The 15,426-nt window shown below is 45.2% G+C and overlaps 5 non-coding genes across 5 annotated transcripts; all 5 read left to right on the forward strand.

The window, feature by feature from the left end:
• trnaf-gaa (transfer RNA phenylalanine (anticodon GAA)) lies at positions 1-73 on the forward strand. Its single transcript has one exon. It is a non-coding gene; the product is annotated as a tRNA-Phe (tRNA).
• Positions 74-8,171: 8,098 nt separating this feature from the next.
• Positions 8,172-8,244, forward strand: trnaf-gaa (transfer RNA phenylalanine (anticodon GAA)). The gene has a single exon. It is a non-coding gene; the product is annotated as a tRNA-Phe (tRNA).
• A 3,041-nt stretch (positions 8,245-11,285) lies between these two features.
• trnaf-gaa (transfer RNA phenylalanine (anticodon GAA)) lies at positions 11,286-11,358 on the forward strand. The gene has a single exon. It is a non-coding gene; the product is annotated as a tRNA-Phe (tRNA).
• Positions 11,359-13,702: 2,344 nt separating this feature from the next.
• On the forward strand, positions 13,703-13,775 carry trnaf-gaa (transfer RNA phenylalanine (anticodon GAA)). Its single transcript has one exon. It is a non-coding gene; the product is annotated as a tRNA-Phe (tRNA).
• A 539-nt stretch (positions 13,776-14,314) lies between these two features.
• On the forward strand, positions 14,315-14,387 carry trnaf-gaa (transfer RNA phenylalanine (anticodon GAA)). Its single transcript has one exon. It is a non-coding gene; the product is annotated as a tRNA-Phe (tRNA).
• Positions 14,388-15,426: the final 1,039 nt, after the last annotated feature.

Raw genomic sequence — 15,426 nt, forward strand, 5'->3', positions numbered from 1 at the left:
GCCGAAATAGCTCAGTTGGGAGAGCGTTAGACTGAAGATCTAAAGGTCCCTGGTTCAATCCCGGGTTTCGGCACTGGGAAGTATTTATTGTCACCGCGATAGTATAGCAGTTAGTCTGACACTATTACAGCTCATAATGCCAGAGTGTGGAGTTCAATTGTGGCATCTTCTGTAAGTAAGTTTGTATGTCCTTCCCTTGTATACAGTCCCTCTGTCCAAAGCCAGACTGGTTAGTAGGTTAATTGTATTTCTTAAACTGTACCATAATTAGGTTAGGGTTAAATCGGTGGATTCCTGGGTGGAATAGCTGGGTGGGATGAACAGGCCTGTTCAGCAATCTCTCAATAAAGTAAAATAAATATTATTCTGTAATTATTCGTAGACACAGCAGAATCGTTCCTGTGCAAGTCTGGCTAAAAGCTTTAAAAACCCAGTCTGCATAAAAGAAGGGTCCTGTCTAGTGGAGCGGTCATCATCAGAGTGTTCTGAGTCAGAGTGGTAAGGCTTTGGCTCAACATGGCTATGGCAAGAACAGGTGGGTGCAAAGTAAGTAGGTAAGTTCACTCTATACTTCTTGTTTCTTTTTTTCTTATTTAATTGTTGAGAGAATAGGGGGTATCTCTGAAGGGCCAGTGTTCTGTACTGGGTGTCAGATGTGGCATTTCCGGGAGACTCCCAGTCTCCCCAGTGGCCACATCTGCACCTGGTGCATCGAGATGCAGCTCCTTAGAGACTGTGTTAAGGAACTGGAGCTACAGCTCGATGACCTTTGGGTAGTTAAGGAAAGTGAGGCAGTGATAGGAGCTACAGGGAGGAAGTCACCCCAAGGCTACAGGAGGCAGATAAATGGGTGACAGTCAGGAGAGGGAAGGGAGAACTTCAGATAGTGGAGAGCACTCCTATAGCCAGCCCCTTCAATGATAAATGCTCCATTTTGAGCACTTCTGGGGGGGAGGGTGGAAAGCTCCCTGGGGGAAGAAACAGCGGATCGCAAGAGAGGGAACGTTGAATGCCGTTGAGATGGCATTTTATGAGCAACTTGTACTTGAGCCTACTCGGGAAAAGGCCATCTTAGATTGGGCATTGTGTAATAACCCAGATCTCTTTAGGGAGCTTAATGTAAAGGATCCCTTAGGAGACAGTGATCATAAAATGATTGAATTCTTACTACGATTTGAGAGGGAAAAGCACAAGTCATATGTACCAGTATCGCAATGGAATAAAGGGAATTACAGAGGCAAGAGAGAGGAGCTTGCCCAGGTGGACTGGAGGGGGATACCGGTGGGGATGACGGCAGAGCAGAGATGGGCTGAAGTTTCTGGAAAAAGTTCACAAGGTGCAGGGTTCATATGTCCCACAAAAGCAGAAGTTCTCAAATGTCAGGAATAGGCAGCCTTGGCTGACGAGGGAAGTTAAGGTCTGCATAAAAGCCAAGGAAAGTGCATATAAGGTGGCAAAACTGAGTGGGAAGTTGGATGATTCGGAAGGTCTTAAAATCCAACTTAATGGGTACTTTGCATCAGCCTTCACTGTGGAAGACACTAGCAGTGTGCCAGAGGTCTGTGAGTGTCAGGGAGCAGGAGTGAGTGCCATTGCTATTACAAAGGAAAAAGTGCTAGGCAAACTCAAAGGTCTTAAGGTGCTTAAGTCACCTGGGCCAGATGGACTACTTTCCCAGAGTCCTGAGAGAAGTTGCTGAAGAGATGACAGATGCATTGGTCGTGATCTTTCAAGAATCACTTGATTCTGGCATGGTCCCAGACGACTGGGAGATTGCACATGTCTCTCCACTCTTTCAGAAGAGAGGAAGGCAAAAAAAAACTATCAGTGAGTAGCCTAACCTCAGTGGTTGGGAAAGTGTTGGAGTCCATTATTAAGGATGGGGTTTCAGGGAACTTGGAGACTAATGATAAAATAAATCAAACTTAGAATGGTTTCTGTAAAGGGAAATCTTGCCTGACAAATCTGTTAGAGTTCTTTGAGGAAGTAACAAGCAGGGAGGACAAAGGAGAGGCTGTGGGTGTCATTTACTTGGATTTTCAGAAGGTATTTGATAAGGTGCCACACATGAGGCTGCTTAACAAGATAAAATCTTACGGTATTACAGGAAAGATACTGACGTGGATAGAAGAATGGCTGACAAGTAGGAGGCAACGAGTGGGAATAAAGGGGGACTTTTCTGGTTGGCTGCCAGTTGCTAGTGGTGTTCCACAGAGGTCAGTATTGGGACTGCTGCTTTTCACATTGTTTGTCAATGATTTAGATAAAGGAATCGAGGGCTTTGTGGCAAAGTTGTGGATGATAGTGCGCGAGGGAGGATAGGCAGATGATAGAGAAGGGACAAGCTCAGTCTGATGGTTTGAGATGTGTCTATTTTAAAGAGAGGAGTATCATGAATAAAGCAGATGAGCTTAGAGTGTAGATCAGCACTTAGAGCTATGATGTTATGGCCATTACAGAGACTTGGATGGTGCAGGGCCAAGAATGGTTACTTCAAGTGCCAAGCTGTAGATGTTTCAGAAAGGACAGGGAGGGAGGAAAAAGAGGTGGGAGTGTGGCACTGTTGATCAGAGATAGTGTCACAGGTGCAGAAAAGGAGGAAGACGTGGAGAGATTGTCTACGAAGTCTCTGTGGGTGGAAGTTAGAAACAGGAAGGGGTCAATAACTCTACTGGGTGTTTTTTATAGACCACCCAATAGTAATAGGGACCTTGAGGAGCAGATAGGGAGATACATTCTGGAAAGGAATAATAATAACAGGGTTGTTGTGGTGGGAGATTTTAATTTCTAAATATTGATTGGCATCTCCCTAGAGTGAGGGGTTTAGATGCGGTGGAGTTTGTTAGGTGTGTTCAAGAAGGTTTCTTGACACAATATAAAGATAAACCTACAAGAGAAGAAGCTGTACTTGATCTGGTATTGGGAAATGAACCTGGTCAGGTGTCAGGTCTCTCAGTGGGAGTGCATTTTGGAGATAGTGATTAAAATTCTGTCTCCTTTACCATAGCATTGGAGAGGGATAGGAACAGACAAGATAGGGAAATATTTAATTGGAGTAAGGGGAAATATAAGGCAATCAGGCAGGAACTTGGAAGCATAAATTGGAAACAGATGTTCTCAGTGAAACGAGTGGAAGAAATGTGGCAAATGTTCACAGGATATTTGCGTGAGGTTCTGAGCAGGTATGTTCCAATGAGACATGGAAAGGATGGTAGGGTACAAGATCTGTGGTGTACAAAGGCTGTTGTAAGTCTAATCAAGAAAAGAAGAGCTTACAAATGGTTCAAAAAACTAGCTAATAATAGGAATCTGGAAGTTTATAAAGCTAGCAGGAAGGAGTTTAAGAATGAAATTAAAAGAGCCAGAAGGGGCTGTGAGAAGGCCTTGGTGGACAGGATTAAGGAAAACCCCAAGACATTCTACAAGTATCTGAAGAGCAAGAGGGTAAGACGTGAGAGAATAGAACCGATCAAGTGTGACAGTGGGAAAGTGTGTATGGAACCAGAGGAGGTAGTGGAGGTACTTAATGAATACTTTGCTTCAGTATTCACTATGGAAAAGGATCTTGGCGATTGTAGGGATGACTTGCAGCAGACTGAAAAGCTTGAGAATGTAGATATTAAGAAAGAGGATGTGCTGGAGCTTTTGGAAAGCATCAAGTTGGATAAGTCGCCAGGACCAGATGGGATGTACCCCTGTGCTGTGGGAGGCGAGGGAGGAGATTGCTGAGCCTCTGGCAATGATCTTTGCATCATCAATGGGGACCAGAGAGGTTCTAGAGGATTGGAGGGTTGCAGATGTTGTTCCTTTATTCAAGAAAGGGAGTAGGGATAGCCCTGGAAATTATAGACCAGTGAGTCTTACTTCAGTGGTTGGTAATTTGATGGAGAGGATCCTGAGAGGCAGGATTTATGAACATTTGGAGAGGTATAATATGATTAGGGATAGTCAGCATGGCTTTGTCAAAGGCAGGTCATGCCTTATGAGCCTGTTTGAATTTTTTGAGGATGTGACTAAGCACATTAATAAAAGTAGAGCCATAGATGTAGTGTACAGTATATGGATTTCAGCAAGGCATTTGATAAGGTACCCCATGCAAGGCTTATTGAGAAAGTAAGGAAGCATGGGACCAGGGGGACATTGTTTTGTGGATCCAAACTGGCTTGCCCACAGAAGGCAAAGAGTGGTTGTAGACGGGTCATATTCTGCACAAAGGTCGGTGACCAGTTGTGTGCCTCAGGGATCTGTTCTGGTTCCCCTACTCTTTGTAATTTTTATAAATAACCCTGGATGAGGAAGTGGAAGGATGGGTTAGTAAGTCTGCTGATGACACAAAGGTTGGAGGTGTTGTGGATAGTGTGGAAGGCTGTCAGAGGTTACAACGGGACATTGATATGATGCAGAACTGGGCTGAGAAGTGGCAGATGGAGTTCAACCCAGATAAGTGTGAGGTGGTTCATTTTGGTAGGTCAAATATGATGGCAGAATATGGTACTAATGGTAAGACTCTTGGCAGTGTGGAGGGTCAGAGGAATTTTGAAGTCCGTGTCCACAGGACTCTCAAAGTTGCTATGTAGGTTAACTCTGTGGTTAAGAAGGCATACGGTGCATTGGCCTTCATCAATCCTGGGATTGAGTTTAAAAGCCGAGAGGTAATATTGCAGCTATATAGGACCCTGGTCAGACCCCACTTGGAGTACTGTGCTCAGTTCTGGTTGCCTCACTACAGGATGGATGTGGAAACTATAGAAAGGGTGCAGAGGAGATTTACAAGGATGTTGCCTGGATTGGGGAGCATGCCTTATGAGAATAGGTTGAATGAACTTGGCCTTTTCTGCTTGGAGTGATGGAGGATGAGAGGTGACCCGATAGAGATGTACAAGATAAATGAGAGGCATTGATCATGTGGATAGTCAGAGGCTTTACCCCAAGGCTGATATGGTTAGCATGAGAGGGCATAGTTTTAAGGTGCTTGGAAGCAGGTACAGAGGAGATGTCAGGGCTAAGTTTTTTACACAGAGAGTGGTGGGTGTGTGGAATGGGCTGCTGGCAATGGTGGTGGAGGTGGAGATGATCGGGATTTCTAAGAGACTCCTGGATGGCTACATGGAGCTTAGAAAAATAGAGGGCTATGGATAAAGCCTAGGTAGTTCTAAGGTAGGGACATGTTCAGCACAGCTTTGTGGGCTGAAGTGCCTGTATTGTGCTGTAGGTTTTCTATGTTTTTATGATACAAAGATAGGTGGAGGGGGTAGGTGGTTCTGAGGAATCAAGGCGACTGCAGCAGGACTTAGACAAATTGGAAGAATAGGCAAAAACATGGCAGATGGAATATCATTTTAGAAAATGTATGATAATGTATTTTGGTAAAAGGAACAAAAGTATGGACTGTTATCTAAATGGGGAGAAGGTTCAAACATCAGAAGTGCAGAGGGACTTAGGAGTCCTCAAGCAAGATTCCCAGAAGGTAAATTTACAGGTTGCAGAGAGCAGTGAATCCGTGGAATGCTCTGCCACAGCTGGTGGAGGATAAGCCCGTGGAAATGTTTAAACCAGAAGTTGATAGATTCCTGATCGATCTGGGCATCAAAGTGTATGGCAAGAAAGCAGGTGTATGGAGTTGTGGGGGATCCAGGATCAGCCGTGGAATGACAGAACAGACTCGAGGGGCTGAATGGCCTAATTCTGCTCACATCTCTTATGGTCTCAGGTGTAGGAAAGGTACAATACTGCAGATACATCAACAGTGAGGTACAAGGCTGAGGAGAACCACAGTTCTGCAGATACAGCAATGGTGAGGTACAAAGCACAGGGATGTACAATGTCATAAATAATGGGAGGATAAGGTTTTATGCCAAGTAGAACTAAAATACTCCAGTTGCTGGAATAGTGAGGTACAAGGCAGAGGAACATACAATAATGCAGATACTGCAGCGGTGAGGTGCAAAGCAGAGGAGGAGCAAATACTGCAGATAGTTCAATGGTGAGGTACAAGACAGATGAGTATACAATACTGCAGATAGAGTTGAAGGGACAAGGCTCAAGAGAAATACAATACTGCAGGTGATGGAACGGTGAGGTACAAAGCACAGGGGAAATGCAATACTGCAGATGACGGAATGGTGAGGTACAAAGTACAGGGAAATACAATACTGCAGATGATGGAAAGGCGAGATAAAGAACAGTGAAGATTAGCACTACTGCAGATACGTCAGCTGAAATAGCTCAGTTGGGAGGGTTTTTGTCTGAAGATCTCTGGTTGAATCCCAGGTTTCGGCACTGGGACTTATTTACTGGACACACCGGTACTGTAGTGGTCTGCGTGTCTCTATTACAGCGTGGGGTGTCAGAGTTTGGAGTTCACTTCTGATGCTCTGTCCAAGTTGGTAAGTCCTTCCCATGTCCATTTCCTCCAACTGCTCTGGTTCCCTCCCACAGACCAAAGATGTACTGGTTGTAGGTTAATTGTTTTTTTTCAAACCATCCCACCATTAGGTTAGAGTTAAATCAGAGTTCCTGAGTGGCACAGCTTGGTGGGCCGGATGGGCCTGTTCTGCGCTCTATCTCTGAATAAAATAAAATAAATAATATTCTGTAATGGTGAGGGACGGGGGAGAGGAGATTCACAATACCATAGACAGCAACAGTAAGGTATGAGGCAGAGGAGTAATACAATACTGCAGATACAGCAATGGTGAGGTACAGCCAGAGGAGAACCACAATTGCACAGATGCAGGGACGTTGAGTTACAAAGCCAATGATATACAATACTGCAGATGCATGAACTGTGAGTGACAAAAAATAGGGAAAGAATGCCAGAGATGCTGGAAGGGTGATGTTTAAAGAACTGAAATACTGCAGATACTGGAATGGTGAGACCATGCAGAGCTGCTTAACGGCTATTGTCCGGTAGCACTCACATCTACAGTGATGTGAGGTTGGTCATGACTAGTCTCAACTCCTGCTTCAGCAAAGGCCTGGACCTATTCCAATTTGCCAATCGCCACAATAGGTCAATGGCAGATGCAATCTCAATGGCTCTTCATACAGCCTCAGACCACCTGGACAATACAAACACCTATGTCAGGATGCTGTTCATCGACTATAGCTCAGCACTTAATACCATCATTCCCACAATCCTGATTGAGAAGTTACAGAACATGTACCTCTGTACCTCCCTCTGCAATTGGATCCTTGACTTCCTAACCTGAAGACCACAGTCTGTGCGGATTGGTGATAACATATCCTCCTCACTGACAATCAACACTGGTGCACCTCAGGGTCGTGTGCTTAGTGCACTGCTCTACTCTCACACATGACTGTGTGGCTAGGCATAGCAGAAATATCATCTGAAAATTTGTTGATGATACAATCATTGTTGGTAGAATCTCAGGTGGTGACGAGAGGGCGTACAGGAGTGAGATATGCCAACTAGTGGAGTGGTGCTGCAGCAACAACCTGGCACTCAACATCAGTATGATGAAAGAACTGATTTTGGACTTTAGGAAGGGTAAAATGAAGGAACACATACCAATCCTCATAGAGGGATCAGAAGTGGAGAGAGTGAGCAGCTTCAAGTTCCTGGGTGTATCTTGGAGAGCATTCTGACAGGCTGCATCACTGTCTTGTCTGGAGGGGCTACTGCACAGGACCGAAAGAAGCTGAAGAAAGTTGTGAATTTAGTCAGCTCCATCTTTGGTACTAGCCTAGACAGTACCCAGGACACCTTCAAGGAGCTGTGTCTAAGAAGGGCAGCATCCATTATTAAGGACCTCTAGCACCCAGGGCATGCCCTTTTCTCACTGTTACCATCAGGTAGGAGGTACAGAAGCCTGAAGGCACATACTCAGTGATTCAGGAACAGCTTCTTCCCCTCTGCCATCCAATTCCCAAATGGACATTGAACCTGTGGACATGACCTCACTTTTTTAATATGCTTTATTTCTGTTTTTTGCACAATTTTAATATATTCAATGTATGTAATACTGTAATATCTTTTAATTGTTTATTATTTCTATTGTTCTGCATTATGTATTGCATTGAACTGCTGCTGTTAAGTTAACAAATTTCATGACACATACCGGTGATAAACCTGTTTGTGATTCATATTATGAAATATTGGAATGCTGAGGTACAAGACAGAGGCAAACCACAGAAATGCAGATATATCAGCCGAAATAGCTCAGTTGGGAGAGCGTTAGATTGAAGATCTAAAGGTCCCTGGTTCAATCCCGGGTTTCGGCATGGGAATGAACATATTTATTGGCACCATGATAGCATTGCAGTTAGTGTGACACTATTACAGCTTGTGGCACCAGAGTTCTATTGTGGTATCCTCTGTAAGTAATGTCCTTCCCTTCTACACAGTCCCTCCATCAAAAAGCAGACTGGTTAGTAGGTTAATTGTGTTTTTAAACCAGTTCACAATTAGCTTAGGCTTAAATCAATGGATCCCGGGTGGAACAGCTGGGTGGGTCTGCTGGGCCTGCTCTGTGCTCTATCTCTCAATAAAATAAAATAAATAATATTCTGTAGTGGTGAGGGACGAGGCACAGAGCTGTAAAAAGCAAGAAGTTTCCTCGGCACACGTCGTTGATTGGAGTACCACACAGATGCAGTAGAGTCGTTCACGTCAGGCAAAAACCTTTCAAAACCCAGCCTGCATAAAAGTGTGGTACTGCCTCGTGGAGCGGTCATCATCAGAGTGGTCTGAGTCAGAGTAGTAAGGCTTTGGCTCAACAGGGCTTCGGCAAGAACAGGCAGGAGCAAGGTAAGTAGGTAATATCACTCCTTATTTATTACTTAACTCTGAGAGAATGGGGGGTACTTCTACAGGGCCAATGTTCTGTCCTGGATGTCACATGTGGGATCTATGCGAGACTACCAGCCTCCTCAATGGCCACATCTGCACCTGGTGCATCGAGGTGCAGCCCCTTAGAGACCGTGTTAGGGAAGTGGAGCTGCAGCTCGATGACCTTCGGCTTGTTAGGGAAAGTGAGGCAGTGAGAGACAGGAGCTACAGGGAGGTAGTCACCCCAAGGCTACAGGAGACGGATAGATGGGTGACTGTCCAGAGAGGGAAGGGAGAACAGATAGTGGAGAGCACCCCTGTGCCAGCCCCTTCAACAATAAATACTTTATTTTGAATAATCTTGGGGCGGGGGACCTACCTGGGTGAAGCAATAGCAGCCATGCCTCTGGCACTGAGTCTGGCCCTTGTTGCCCAGGAGGGTAGGGAACTAACAAGGATGGCAGCAGTGATTCGGACTCTATTATTAGGGGGACAGACGGGTGATTCTGTGAATGTGAGAAAGAAACACGGATGATTGTTTGCCTCCCAGGTGCCAGGGTTCGTGATGTTTCTGAGCATGTCCACAATATCCTGAAATGGGAGGGAGAGCAGCCAGAGATCGTGGTACATATTGGTACCAATGACGTGGGTAGAGAAAGGGAGGAGGTCCTGAAAACAGAATACAGGGAGTTGGGAAGGAGGCTGAGAAGCAGGACCTCCAGAGTAGTAGTCTCGGGATTGCTGCCTGTGCCACATAACATTGAGGTGGCAGAGAAATAATTAAAGAATTGGAGGGGGCAGGGATTCAGATTTTTGGATAATTGGAACCTCTTCTGCGGCAGATGTGACCTGCACAAAAGGGGCAGGTTGCACTTGAATCCAAGGGGGACCAATATTCTTGTGGGCAGGTTCAGTGGAGCTGTTGGGAGCGGTTTAAACTAATATGGTGGGGCATGGGAACCAGTATGATAGAGCTGAGGATGAGCTGACAGGATTGCAAGTAGATGATGGGTGCAACCTGAATGTAAGGAAAGACAAGCCTATGATTAGGTACAAATGCAGTCAGAGCAAATTGTACCACTGAGGCAAACTTGTACCACAGAAGAATGCAGGACTGAAGGTGTTGTATTTAAATGGCTTAGCATTCGGAATAATGTGGATGAACTCGTGGTGCAATTAGAGATTGGTCAGTATGAAGTTGTGAGCATCACTGAGTCGTGGCTTAAAGAAGGTCATTGTTGGGAACTTATCATCAAAGGATAAACTTTGTATTGAAAGGACAGACAGGAAGGCAAAGGCAGTGGTGTGGCTCTGCTGGTAAGAGAGGGAATTACATCTTTAGAAAGAGGTGACATAGGGTCAGAGAAGGTTGAAACTTTGCGGGTGGGCTTAACATACTGTAAGGGTGGAAAAACACCATTATGGGAAATGTATATAGGCCTCGAAATAGTAGCCAAGATGTGGGGATGTGATTGCACAGGGAGCTGAAAAAGGAATGTAATATGGGTAATGTCACATTTGTAAATGAGGGCAAACTAGCCAATAATATAAAGCAGGAACAGTAGTGCAGACTATTAACTAAATGGGGAGAAGGTTCAAACAGCAGAGTTGCGGAGGTATTTAGGAGTCCTTGTACATGATTCCCAGAAGGTAAATTTACAGGTTCTCAGAGAGCAGTGAATCTGTGGAATTCTCTGTCACAGACTGTGATGGAGGACAAACCCGTGGATATGTTTAAACCAGAAGTTGATAGATTCCTGATCAGTCAGGGCATCAAAGAATATGGCAAGGAGACAGGTGTATGGAGTTGGTGGGGCATCCAGGATGAGCCTTGATGGAATGACAGAGCAGACTTGATGGGCTGAATGGTACAATACTACAGACACAGCAATGGTGAGGTACAAGTCTGAAGAGGGGAAAACCACTGTAGATGCTGGAATGGTGAGGAACCTTAATACCGCAGATAAAACTATGGTGAGGTACAAGGCGCAGGAGAAATATAAATCTGCAGATACTGTGATGTTGAAGTACAAGACACAGGAAAGATCCAATCACGCAGATACAGCAAGGGTGAGTTACAAAGCACAGAAGTAATACAATACCGCAGATACAGGAATGGTGAGGTTAAGGCAGAGGAGAATCGCAATTCCACATTTACTAGAATGTTGAGGCTCAGAGCACAGGAGAAATACAATACTGCAGAGTCCGGAAAGATGAGGTACGAAGCACGGGGTAGTACAATACCACTGGTGCTGGAGCCGTGAGGTACAAGGCAGAGGAGAAATGAAATACCACATACACAAGAACAGAGTTTTAAAGCACATTTGAACAACAATACTGCAGATGATGGACCGGTGAGGTAGGAAGCATATGGAAATACAACAGTGCAGATGCTGGAATTGTGAGGTACAATGTACAAGAGACATACAATACTGCAGATGCTGCAATGGTGAGGTACACGAGAGTGGAGAATAACAATACAGCAGCTGTATCAGCCGAAATAGCTCAGCTGGGAGAGCGTTAGACTGAAGATCTAAAGGTCCCTGGTTCAATCCCGGGTTTCGGCATGGGAATGAACATATTTATTGGCACCATGATAGCATTGCAGTTAGTGTGACACTATTACAGCTTGTGTCACCAGAGTTCTATTGTGGTATCCTCTGTAAGTAACGTACTTCCCTTCTACACAGTCCCTCCATCAAAAAGCAGACTGGTTAGTAGGTTAATTGTGTTTTTAAACCAGTTCACAATTAGCTTAGGCTTAAATCAATGGATCCCGGGTGGAACAGCTGGGTGGGTCTGCTGGGCCTGCTCTGTGCTCTATCTCTCAATAAAATAAAATAAATAATATTCTGTAGTGGTGAGGGACGAGGCACAGAGCTGTAAAAAGCAAGAAGTTTCCTCGGCACACGTCGTTGATTGGAGTACCACACAGATGCAGTAGAGTCATTCACGTCAGGCAAAAACCTTTCAAAACCCAGCCTGCATAAAAGTGTGGTACCGCCTCGTGGAGCGGTCATCATCAGAGTGGTCTGAGTCAGAGTGGTAAGGCTTTGGCTCAACAGGGCTTCGGCAAGAACAGGCAGGAGCAAGGTAAGTAGGTAATATCACTCCTTATTTATTACTTAACTCTGAGAGAATGGGGGGTACTTCTACAGGGCCAATGTTCTGTCCTGGATGTCACATGTGGGATCTATGCGAGACTACCAGCCTCCTCAATGGCCACATCTGCACCTGGTGCATCGAGGTGCAGCCCCTTAGAGACCGTGTTAGGGAAGTGGAGCTGCAGCTCGATGACCTTCGGCTTGTTAGGGAAAGTGAGGCAGTGATAGACAGGAGCTACAGGGAGGTAGTCACCCCAAGGCTACAGGAGACGGATAGATGGGTGACTGTCCAGAGAGGGAAGGGAGAACAGATAGTGGAGATCACCCCTGTGCCGAGCCCCTTCAACAATAAATACTTTATTTTGAATAATCTTGGGGCGGGGGACCTACCTGGGTGAAGCAATAGCAGCCGTGCCTCTGGCACTGAGTCTGGCCCTTGTTGCCCAGGAGGGTAGGGAACTAACAAGGATGGCAGCAGTGATTCGGACTCTATATTTAGGGGGACAGACAGGTGATTCTGTGAATGTGAGAAAGAAACACGGATGATTGTTTGCCTCCCAGGTGCCAGGGTTCGTGATGTTTTTGAGCATGTCCACAATATCCTGAAATGGGAGGGTGAGCAGCAAGAGGTCGTGGTACATATTGGTACCAATGACGTGGGTAGAGAAAGGGAGGAGGTCCTGAAAATAGAATACAAGGAGTTGGGAAGGAGGCTGAGAAGCAGGACCTCCAGAGTAGTAGGATTGCTGCCTGTGCCACATGGCATTGAGGTGGCAGAGAAATAATTAAAGAATTGGAGGGGGCAGGGATTCAGATTTCTGGATAATTGGAACCTCTTCTGCGGCAGATGTGACCTGCACAAAAGGGGCAGGTTGCACTTGAATCCAAGGGGGACCAATAATCTTGTGGGCAGGTTCAGTGGAGCTGTTGGGAGCAGTTTAAACTAATATGGTAGGGCATGGGAACCAGTATGATAGAGCTGAGGATGAGCCAGCAGGTTTACAAGTAGATGATGGGTGCAACATGATGTAAGTTGGGACAAACCAGTGATTGGGTACAAATGCAGACAGAACAAAGAGTTAAATTGTACCACAGAGGCAAAATTCAAAAGGGTGAAGAATGCAGGACTGCAGGTGTTGTATTTTGATGGTTTAGCATTCAGAAAAAGGTGGATGAACTCGTGTTGCAACTAGAGGTTGGTCAGTATGAAGTTGTGGGCATCACCTAGTTGTGGTGGAAAGAAGGTTTTTGTTTGGAGCTTATCATCAAAGGATAAACTTTGTATTGAAAGGACAGGCAGGAAGGGATAGATAATGGTGTGGCTCTGCTGGTAAGAGATGGAATTACATCTTTAGAAAGAGGTGACATTGGGTCGGAGAAGGTTGAATCTTTGCAGGTGGGGTTAACGTACTGCAAGGGTGCCAAAACACCATTATGGGAATCGTATATAGGAGCCAAGATGTGGGGTTGTGATTTTGTAATGCCTACTATTGTGCACATGGGTTTCCTGCCACGGTCCAAAGACGTACTGATTAGTAGGTGAATTGGTATTTTAAATCGTCACACGATTAGGGCATGGTTAAATCAGGGGGTTCCAGGTCGGCACAGTTTGGTATGCCAGAAGTTCCTGGTCTTCACTGGATCTGACAATGAAATAAAATAAATAATATTCTGTAATGGTGAGGGATAAGGGATTGGAGGTGTACAATACTGCAGATACAGCAACAGTGAGGTTTAAACATCAGGGGAAATACAATCCTGCAGATTCTTTAACGGTGAGGTACAAGTCAAAAAGGCAGATATGTCAGCCAAAGTAGCTCAACTGGAAAAGTGTTAGACTGAAGATCTAAAGGTCCCTGGTTCAATCCTGGGTTTCGGCACTGGGACTTATTTGTTGGGCCCCACGTTAGCAACAGTTAGAGCAACAGTATTGCAGCTCATTTGATTTCAGAGTTCTGACATCCTCTGTAAGTAGGTTTGAAGTCCTTCCTGTGTGCAAATGGGTTTCTTCCAGGGAGTTGTGGTTTGCTACCAATGTCCAAAGACATACTGGTTATTTTAAGCCATTGCAGGATTGAGTTACAGTTAGAATCCACCCAGTGGATTACTGGATGGCCTGAATCCATCAATTTAACCTTAACCTGATTGTCAGGTGGCACAACTTGGTGGGCTGGATGAGCCTGGTCTGCCCTGTAGCTCTCAATAAAATAAAATAAATAATATTCTGTGCTGGTGAGGGTGGAGGGACAGGAGAACTACAATACTGCAGATACAGCAATGGTGAGATACAAGGCAGAGGAATGTACAATACCGCAGATGGAGGAATGGTCAGGTTTAAAGCATGGGGAAATACAATACTGCAGATGATTCAATGGTGAGGTACATGAGAGTGGAGAACAACAATACTGTAGATGTGTCAGCCGAAATAGCTCAGTTAGGAGAGCGTTAGACTGAAGATCTAAAGGTCCCAGGTTCAGTCCCGGGTTTCGGTACTGGTACATGTTTGTTGGCATCGTGATAGCACAGCAGTTAGTGTGACACAATTACAGTTTGTGGTTAGGGTTCAATTGGTGGGTTCATGTGTGGCACTGCAGGGTGGGCTGGACAGGCCTGTTCTGCGATCTATCTTTTAATAAAATAAAATAAATAATATTCAGTAGTGGGGAGGGACGAGGCAAAGAACCTCAATAAGCAGGAGGTCTTTTCAGCGCGAGTCGTCATTGGAGTACTGCGCAGCTGCCATAGAACAGTTCCTATTCAAGTTGGGCAAAAAACATGGATGGCAACTTGCCTCCCAGGTGCCAGGGTTCGTGATGTTTATAAGCACATCCACAATATCCTGAAATGGGAGGGAGAGCAGCCAGAGGTCGTGGTACACACTGGTACCAATGACATAGGCAGGAAAAGGGAGGAGGTCCTGAAAACAGAATACAGGGAGTTAGGAAGGAAGTTGAGAAGCAGGACCTCAAGGGTCATAATCTTGAGATTGTTGCCTGTGTCACACGACAGTGAGGATAGGAATAGAATGAGGTGGCAGTAAATGCGTGGGTGAAGAATTGGAACAGGAGGCAGGGATTCAAATTTCCGGATATTTAAGATCTCTTCTGTGGCAGATGTGACCTGTATAAAAGGGACGGGTTGCACTTGAATCTAAGAGGGACCAATATTCTTGTGGGCAGGTTTACTAGAGCTGTTGGGAGCGGTTTAAACTAATATGGTGGGGCATGGGAACCAGTATGACAGAGCTGAGGATGAGCCGACAGGATTGCAAGCAGATGATGGGTGCAACCTGAATGTAAGGAAAGACAAGCCTATGATTAGGTACAAATGCAGTCAGAGCAAATTGTACCACTGAGGCAAACTTGTACCACAGAAGAATGCAGGACTGAAGGTGTTGTATTTAAATGGCTTAGCATTCGGAATAATGTGGATGAACTCGTGGTGCAATTAGAGATTGGTCAGTATGAAGTTGTGAGCATCACTGAGTCGTGGCTTAAAGAAGGTCATTGTTGGGAACTGAACATCAAAGGA

This window comes from Hypanus sabinus, chromosome 18 (genome assembly GCF_030144855.1).
Source record: "Hypanus sabinus isolate sHypSab1 chromosome 18, sHypSab1.hap1, whole genome shotgun sequence".
Taxonomy (NCBI): Eukaryota; Metazoa; Chordata; class Chondrichthyes; order Myliobatiformes; family Dasyatidae; genus Hypanus; species Hypanus sabinus.